Source organism: Macaca fascicularis, chromosome 14 (genome assembly GCF_037993035.2).
Source record: "Macaca fascicularis isolate 582-1 chromosome 14, T2T-MFA8v1.1".
Taxonomy (NCBI): Eukaryota; Metazoa; Chordata; class Mammalia; order Primates; family Cercopithecidae; genus Macaca; species Macaca fascicularis.
The window spans coordinates 13,465,685-13,475,640 of NC_088388.1; positions in this window are offsets into that span (position 1 = coordinate 13,465,685).

Sequence of the window (9,956 nt, forward strand, 5' to 3'; positions counted from 1 at the left end):
ATATCCACTAGGGTGTTGGATTCAAGAATCCAGAATAACCTTCCTCAAAGTATATTCCATGGAACATTGGTCCTGATGGATCTGCAGTCCAAGGGTTCCATGGTCAAATAAGTTCGGGAAACCATGGATATCCTCTTCACCCTTTTTCTCATATGAAAGGTGCTGAGATTTTCTACAAGTGGCACACCCTGTCTTAGTATTAAGGGCATTTCCCAAACTTAATTGGCCATAGAATCTTTTTATTTATTTATTTATTTATTATTTGTTATTTTTACTTTTGAGATGGAGTTTCACCCAGGCTGGAGGGCAGTGGTGTAATCTTGGCTTACCGCAATCTCCGCCTCCCGGGTTCAAGTGATTCTCCTGCCTCAGCCTCCCGAGTAACTGGGATTACAGGCGTGTGCCACCACATCCAGCTAATTTTGTATTTTTAATAGAGACGGGGTTTCTCCACGTTGGTCAGGCTGGTCTCAAACTCCCGACTGCAGGTGATCTGCCTGTCTTGGCCTCCCAAAGTGCTGGGATTACAGGCGTGAGCCACTGCACTCGGCTGGCCATAGAATCTTTTTTCTCATAGTCTGGTGGTTCTATGCAATTGGTATTCTATGGGGTCTGCTTTTGGGCAAAGTGGCCTTGAAGGTTTGAATTTCTGGTCCTGGGCTCTGGTTTTTGGCCTTTTCTCCGCTTGTGATTTGCTCGTGTGCGTATCACAGTGGGAATGGAAATTGAGTGATGGTCTCTAGGGTCCCTTCCAACTTTAATGTAATGCTTGTCTCACGGAATAGGGAGCTGCTACAAGGAATTTTATACAACCAGGAGAGGAAGGAGTTGCAGAGGGCAGACCTTAGTCATCATGGGGAAAAGTTTGTTCTGACTCTCTTGTCTGCTTTCTCAAGACAAAGCATGAACTCTGATTCCTTAGAACACTTATTCCCTGCTGTCCTGGCCCACCTCCAGGACCTGTGCAGGGCTGCTAGGAGGTGACAGTGTGCTGACAGACGAGGGCAGGCAGCAGGCTGCTTGGGGGCACGGAAGAACTTTTTTAGCCTTGCCCTGCCCCCCGCCAGTGCCCTCAGCCAGCTCAGGACCATGCTCTGCACGGGGCCACGCGATGCCTTGGTCCCGTACGTATTCTCGTTGTTCCTTCAGTTCTGGGAGGGGAGGTAGGACAGGGACAGAGCTGGGTAGGACCCTCCAGAAGCCCCCAGCAGAGCAGCAGAGTGGGCCCGGCCATGAGCCCTGGACGTTGTCGGCCAGAACGGGTGCCCTGTGCAAAGTCCTGGCTCTGCTCCCCGGAGCTTTGACCGTGGGCAGGTTGTTTACACCTCAGCATCTGAGTCTTCCCTCACCTTCTCATGGGGAGGGCCACTGCCTGTCCCTGGGGGGTAGGTGGTAGGGAGTAGCTGAAACAATGCTTGCAACAGACAGGGCCTGGCATATAGCAATCAATGTCAGCCACAGTCGCCACTGGCCTGTTGTGTGTCTAGAATCCCACCAGCAAGCCTCCACCTTGTCCTCGTCGGGTTCTCGGTTAAGACACGATACACCCCATCCCTGTCATCTGGGGTGGTGAGTTTATTGCCTCCATCCCCATCCTGCTTACAGAGGGAGAGAGCCATGAGGGCTCGGGGGCCCTGGGGTGGGGGCACGGGGTCATGAGGGAAGAAAGGCGCTGAGTGTGTTGAGCTGGTGATCCGAGATCCAGCACTGTCATTCATGGATTTGTTCATGGAGTTTCTACACCGGACGCTGCAGGGACCGAGGCAGGAGTGAGTAAGATGTGTCCATGGGAGGTGAGCACGCAGAGGAAACGTGGCACGAATAATGTGACCCTCATCAGACTGTGCAGTGGAGCCCTAGAGGACAGAGAGAGCCTCTCAGGGTGTGTGTGTGTGTGTGTGCGTGCGTGTGTGTGTGTGTGCGTGCATGTGTGTGCATGTGTGTGCATGCATGTTAAGGACAGAAAGGCAGGAACTGAGAGGTGCTGTGTGACAGGCAGGCTGGTGTTGGGGAGTGGGGTCCCTTCGAGGATCAGTGTTTCAGTGAATGCCGGTTAGAAAACCTCCTATGACCGTACTGAACCAGCCTCCTCCTGGTGCTTCCAGACAGTGTGCCTGGTGTAAACAGAGTTCACCCCCAAGCAGCTGGAAGACCTGCAGGAAACGGAGGCCTCCGTCCAAGGATGGGGTCAAGAATCTGGATTCTAGTCCTGGCCCTTTGTGGCCCTCGATAAGTCCCTTCTCCTCTCTGGGCCTCTGTTTTCTTGAACTAGTCCCTCTGTGTGTATGCATTTCCAGACTGCAAGAGAAGTGTCTGGGGCTCCTCTAGCTCTAAGGGTCAGTGACTGGCAGCAGGATGGGGCTCCCCGGGGGAGAGGCCGATGGTGTCCGCTACTTCCCAGATCCACTCTGCTGGGAGGACCATCCATTCTCCAGCTGCTATAATTGTTTATTGCTAAAGGCTCACATCCGCTCTCTTCTGGGAGTTTAAATTACACCGCCCCAACCTTACAGCTAACAACTGACTGGCTAAGGGTATAAGAGGCCGGTCCCCTGGCTTTAAAGTGGGACCAGGTCCGTATACCTGAGCAACCCCCCAACTCCACATGGAGACACAACATCACTCCCCTCTGTTCCTGCCATTGGGGGACCACTCACCCCAGGGCCTGGGACCGCAGCTCTGAGCTTTCAGCTGTGCTTTGCCCTCTGGTGTTGCCGGAGCTCCCCAGAGACAGCGCTGGGAAATCAGCACATCTTTACAACGTTAGACTTTGGATCTTCTCCATCCTGGACCCACCCCCTGCTTCATGCCCCAGTTGCACGGAAGCTGTCAAAGTCTTTCCTCCTCCCCCAAGCCCCGGCAGGTGAAAATCTTAGTGCCGTTCTTTATGTCTGTCCTCGACAGTTGCAAATATCCTTTGGCAAGGGAAATGTTGATAATTTAATCTGTTTTCAGAGCAGGACTGATGGAGTGAAGGTGGTTGTAATCTCCTTAGATCCTGGGAGTAGAGTAAGAAGTTGAACCTTTTGAAAGAATTCTTTTAATTTTGGAAAATTTCAAGCACTCACAAAAGTAGAGAGAATGGTCCCATGACCCCCGGTGCCCATCCCCAAGCTAGAGCCCCCATCAGCAGCTCTTGGCCAATCTTATTCTCCCCCAAAAGTAAGCAAAACTCAGACATCTTCCCATTTTATTTATAAGCATTTTCATATTTATCTCTAAAAGATATGGACTCTTTAAAAAAAACTGTGACCACATGATCAGAACGAAAAAATTAAAACTGAGTCCTGGTACTCACCGAGGCCTATTTACGCTCAGAGTTTAACCCTGCAGCCCCACAGAGCTCTGCTGAACATTTGAAAACTAGTCTTTTAAAGGGCTGGGTGGTGGCTCATGCCTGCAATCCCAGCTCTTTGGGAGACCAAAGTGGGAGGATCACTTGAGCCCAGCAGCTCAAGACCAGCCTGGGCAACATAGCGAGACCTCATCTCTACAAAAATTAAAAAATTAAAAAATGAGCCAGGTGTCTTGGTCCATGTCTATAGTCCCAGCTGCTCGGGAGGCTGAGGTGGGAGCATCTCTTGAGTCCAGTGAGCTGTGGTCACACCACTGCGCCTCAGTCTGGGTGATGCTGTGTGACCCTGTCTCAAAAAGGAAAAAAAGAAACTACTTTTGTAGAGCAGTGACCCCCAACCTTTCTGGCACCAAGGACCCATTTCGTGCAAGACAATTTGTCCATGGGCCGGGATGGGGGTGGGGGATGGTTTTGGGATGAAATTAGTTCACCTCAGATCTCAGGCATTCGATTCTCATGAGTGCACCGCCTAGATCCCTCACATGTGCAATTCACAATAGGGTCCGCTCTGCTATGAGAATCTATTGCTGCGGCTGATCTGACAGGAGGCGGAGCTCAGGCGGCAGGTAATGCTCGCCTGCTGCCCCTCACCTTCTGCTGTCAGGCCCAGTTCCTAACAGGCCACAGACTGGTATAGATCCATGGCCTGGGGGTTGGGGACCTCTGTTGTGGGGCACAAGTTTAACCGTAGGAGTCAGAAAAACCTGTTCTTATCTAGTTTTTATACTTACTGAGTATCAAATCACTAGTCAGAGCTCCAATTTCTGATCATCTCACAAATGTCTTGTTACTTTTGATTTGTTCAAATCAGGATCTAGGATCCAGGCATGGCCCACAAATCGCATCGGGCAGAACCAGTTGCCACATCTTGTGCCCTGATCTTTCCATGAGCACAGTGCCGCTCTGGGAAGCGTGCAGGTCTTCCGTGAGGCTGTTCTGGTGGAGGAGGTGTGGAGTGGGCTCCAGTGAGCCCCAGATCCAGAGACCCCCAGATCTCGTGACCCTAGATCCCTCAACCCCCAGATCCAGTTACTCCCAGATCCAGTGACCCCCAGATCCCGTGACCCCAAGATCCAGCGACTCCCAGATCCAGTGACCCCCAGATCCAGCGATCCTCAGATCCAGCAACTCCTAGATCCCACAACTCCCACATCCAGTGACCCACAGATCCAGCAACCCCCAGATTCAGTGACCCCCCAGATCCTTGGACTCTTCCTTTTCCATCTGGTTTCTCTCTCCACATTGCTATGCTGAGGGTGGACAGGGAAGCGCGAGGCAGAGCCAAGTGGCTGTGCAGATCATCCCTGATGCTGGGACTTACTGACTTGGACTTGCTGAGCACAGCATAGCACTTCAGAGCTGACTCTGCATCTGGGATGCCTGAGTTCCAATCTTGATTCTGCCACTTAATAGTTGTGTGACCTTGGGCAAGTTATTTGACCTCAGTGGAGCTCAGTTTTTCCCCTCTGTGAAATGGGCATAATAATACTCATAAACTTACTGGAGGGTAAATGAGTTAGAATATGTTAAATGCTTAAAAGCAGTGCCTCACATGTGTCAGCGGCCTTGCCTAATTATTTTAGTTGCTGTGTGCTTTCAGGGTCGCTCGTGCTCAGCTGTCATGCATGTTCCATGTGGTATAGACTTCGATGTCATACACACAATCAGGCGAGAGGCCACTCGCCCCTCTCGTTGCTGCTGGACTATGCAGACTTCTCCTGAGGGTGAGGGGCCAGGCTGAGCAGGAGCTGGTAGCTTTGAGAAAGACCTGTTTCTTCTGAAGGCACTCACTTGCCCACTGTAATGCTGAGACACGTGAGGCCAATAATCACTGTCATTGGTTGCCTTGCACCCATTCATCACCCACGACTTTAGCTTCTCAGACATGGGGTGAGTGTTTTCCCAGGACCAGTGCTTTTTTGCTGAGTTTAAGAAGACAGCCCCGATACCCTTGTTCATTAACTGACCCATTAATTGATAGAACAGCTAATGAGCACTTACTTGGGCCAGGTACCGTGCGACATGCTGGGGATTCAGGAGTGGGCAAAAGGCTGCCCCTGGCCTTGAGGAGCTCGGATTTGTGGTAGTCAGAACAATGGCACCTCAACAATGTCCACATCCCTAGAATCTGTGAATATGTTACCTTATGCAGTGAAAAGGGCCTTGCAGATGTGATTAAGTCAAAGTTGTTGGTAGGGAGAGATTACTCAGCGCGCCCAATGTGTTCCCAAGTGGGAAGCAAGAGGGTCAGAGTTAGTGGGAGAGCTTGGCAGGTGGAGGCCAAGGTCCCAAGCCAAGCAAGGCAGGTGGCCTCTAGAAGCTGGAAAAGGCAAGGAAATGGGATCTCCCCGGAGCCTCCAGAAGGAACTCAGCCCTGCTGACACCTGGATTTTAGGACCTCTGACCTCAGAACTGTCTAATCATAAGTCAGTGTTATGTTAAGCCACTAAGTTCATGGTAATTTGTTACAACAGCACTAGGGAATGAATATGAGGTCCATTGAATAAGATGAACAGGGAGACATGTAACTGTGCTGTGGATGGGTGAGTGATGTGATACTGAGATGTGCGTGTGGTGAGAGCCTGGAGGAGGTCCCCTAATCTAGAAGGGGTTGGGGAGATGAGGCCAGATAAGGCTTCTTGGAGGAAGTGGTATCTAAATGAAGGTCTGAAGTGGGGTTGGGAGCTAAACAGGACAAATAGGAGGGTGGGAAGCAGGCAGAGAGCAGCCTTCCAGGCAGATGGAGCTCACAGAGGCTCCGGATGTCTCTGGATCAAGTGTAAGAGGAGGGTGAGGAGGGATGGGGTGGGAGAGGTGAGCTGCTCATCTCCAGGGCTTTGTAAGCGTTGCTAAAGCATTTGGACTTTAGCCCAAGGGCAAAGGAGAGCCTGAATAAGTTTAGGCAGAACAGTAACATGATGACTTTGTACTTTAGAAAAATCCCTCTGGCTGTCATCTAGTCAAGAGATGCATGGGGCAGGCTCAGAGCTGGGGACGTGGCAGGAGGCTGACGCCGGATGCAGGTGAGGGGTGGCATGGTTCAAAGGAGGAGGATGAGGACAGCGGACTCAGTTGAGAAACCAGAGCAAGGAGAATAAGTGGAGGATGATTCTGTGTGACTTAGAGAGGGTGGAAACCAAGAATGATGCTTGGGTTCAGTCTTGGGTGGCCCAAAGTCTATATGGGCATCAATTGACCTCAGGAACACAGGAGGGGAAATGGCTTGAGTTGGAAGAGAAGATGTAAATTCCTTTTTGGTGAGACAAGGAAGTAGATGCTGAGGCTGTCTCAGTAAAAGAGATCTGGGTGGAAGATAGTGATTTGAAAACTGTCAGGATGGTGGTAGATGGCAAATGTGAGCTCTGTGAAAACGGGGCTCTTGGTTAATGTCTGGTGTCTCCAGAGCTTACACAGCACACACACAATCAACACTTGCTGAATAAAAGATTAAATGAACCCGAAGTGGTGGATGAGATCGTGTAGATAGTACGTAGTGTACGTGGAGGAAAGTCTATGGGTAGGCAATATTTAAGAAATGGAGAGAGCTATTATTAAAACAAGGATTTTTAAAAGTCCATTGATTTTGGTGACGAGGTCAATGCAATAAATGCAATAACCTTAGAGAGAGTGATTTCAATGGGTTGAATGGCAGTGAGGAAAATAAAGGAGAGGAGAAGAATTAACCTGCAGCTGAAGGGTTTTAGGGGGTATAGATAGGGCTTTTTAATCTGGGAGAGAATTAAATACATTGAATTTGCATTTTCAAAATTACAAATTTAAATAAGCAGAACTGTAACTAAGGCAGACAAATTCTAAGGCGGTCCCAGTAACCCTTCCCTTTGAGTGTGGGTAGCACTTGTGATTTGCTTCTAATCAGTAGCCTATTGCAAAGGTGATGGGATGGTATTTCCATAATTATGTTGTTATATAAGTCTTCATCCTGCTAGCCAACTTGCTATAGGGATTGTCCCAGCTGATTTCAAAGAAGTAAACGTCCATGTTATGAGGCTCCCTTGGCAAGGAGCTTAGCACAGCCTCTAGGGGCTGAGGGTAATGACGTTCAGAAAGAAGTTATGGCCCTCAGTCCCAGAGTTTCAAGGAAATGAATTCTGCCATCAACCTGAGTGAGCTTGGAAGTGGATTCTTCACCAGTTGAGTCTCCAGATAAGAGTGCAGCCCAGCCACCATCTTTTTTTTTTTTTTTTTTGAGACGGAGTCAGCTCTGTCGCCCAGGCTGGAGTGCAGTGGCCGGATCTCAGCTCACTGCAAGCTCCGCCTCCTGGGTTTACGCCATTCTCCTGCCTCAGCCTCCCGAGTAGCTGGGACTACAGGCGCCCGCCACGTCGCCTGGCTAGTTTTTTGTATTTTTTTTAGTAGAGACCGGGTTTCAACGTGTTAGCCAGGATGGTCTCGATCTCCTGACCTCGTGATCCGCCCATCTCGGCCTCCCAAAGTGCTGGGATTACAGGCTTGAGCCACCGCGCCCGGCCCCAGCCACCATCTTGAGTGCAACTTTGTGAAGCCCTAACCAGAGGACCTGACCAAGATGCACCTGGATCTGACCACAGACACTGTGAGGTAATATATATGTGTGTGGTTTTAAGTCATTAAGTGTGTGGTCATTTATTGTGCAGAAATAGATAGCTAATATAGTAACTTTTCAATTTATTTTTTTCCACTTAAAAAAAAATGGAGGCAATAACATACAGTAAAGTGCATAGGTGTGTCCAATTTGGTTAATTTTTATCTATGTATACATTCATGCAGCCATAACTCAGATCAAGATATGGAGATCTGCACTGCCCCAGGAGATGACCTCACACTCCCCTCCCCTGCTGCTCCCAAGGGTCAACAACTGTGCTGACTTCTACTACCATTAGTTTATCTAAACCATTCTTGAAATTCCTATCAGTGGAATAATGCAGGATGTGCCCTTTTATATCTGTCTTCTTTCACATCAACATTTATCCATGTGTTAGATGTATCGGTAGTTTGTTCTTTTTATTTATTTCTTTTTAATGAATATAGAACAGTTTATTTATCTCTATGGTTGATGGACATTTGAGCTGTTTCAAGTTTTTGCCTGTGATGAATAAAGCTATCATCAAAATCTCCTGTACATGTCTTATAATGAAAAATGTCTCATTTCTGTTGGGTCTATATCCAGGAATAAAATTGTTGGGTTATACTGAATGTGTATGTTTGGCTTTAGTAGATATTGCCAAACATTTTTTCCCAAAGTGGTTGTATCAATTTTTACTCCCACCAGCAATGTATAAGAAGATTAGCTTCCTAAGCTAATCAACACTTCTATAGTCAGTCTTCTAAATTTTAGCCATTCTGGTGTGTTGTGATATCTCATTGTAGTTTTAATTTGTATTTCTCTAAGGGCTAATGATGTTGAGCACATTTATTGGCCATTTCTTATTTAATTTAATTTATCTATTTTTGAGATGTTGTCTCGCTCTGTCACCCAGGCTGGAGTGCAGTGGCTCGATCTCGGCTCACTGCAAGCTCCGCCTCCCGGGTTCACGCCATTCTCCTGCCTCAGCCTCCCGAGTAGCTGGGACTACAGGTGCCTGCCACCATGCCTGGCTAATTTTTTTGTATTTTTAGTGGAGATGGCGTTTCACTGTGTTAGCCAGGATGGTCTCGATCTCCTGACCTTGTGATCTGCCCATCTTGGCCTCCCAAAGTGCTGGGATTACAGGCGTGAGCCACCACGCCCGGCCATTTATTGGCCATTTCTATATCCTGTTTTGTGAAATGTCTGCTCAAGTTCTTTGCCCATTTTAAATTTAGCTCTCCATCTTTTATGTATTTATTTATTTAATTTTATTTATTTATTTTTTTTGAGACAGAGGCTCACTCTGTTGCCCAGGCTGGAGCACAGTTGCACAATCTCAACTCCCTACAGCCTCTGTCCCCCCAGGTTCAAGTGTTTCTTCTGCCTCAGCCTCCCAAGTAGCTGGGATTACAGGTGCACGCCACCACACTCAGTTAATTTTTGTAGTTTTAATAGAGACGAGGTTTCACCATGTTGGCTAGGCTGGTCTTGAACTCCTGACCTCAGGTGATCCAGCCATCTTGGCCTCCCAAAGTGCTGGGATTACAGGCATGAGCCACTGCGCCTGGTCTACTTATTATTTTTAGGAGTTATTTATATGTTCTGCACGTGAGACCTATGTCAGATATGATGTATTTCAAAAATTTCTCCCAGTATATGTTTTGCATTTTCACACTTATAGTGTGATTTTTGATAAACAGACTCTTAATTTTTAATAAACTCCAATTTCTTTTATGGTTTTTATGTCTTTTATGGTTAGTGTTTTTTGCATTTCTGGTTTAGTAAATCTTTGCTTATCCCCAAATAATATTTTCCTATGTTTTCTCTTAGAAGCTTGCTTTGTTATAAAATTTAGGTCTGTGACTCAGCCTGAATTAATTTTTATGTGAGGTAGGAATTAAAGTCCATTTTTTTCTATGCCAATTTCTAATTGCTTCAGCACCATTGATGAAAAAGAATGTCATTTATCCACTTAATTATGAGTGCCTTTGTCATAGATAAAAGGACTATATGTGAGGGTCTGTTTCTGAGCTC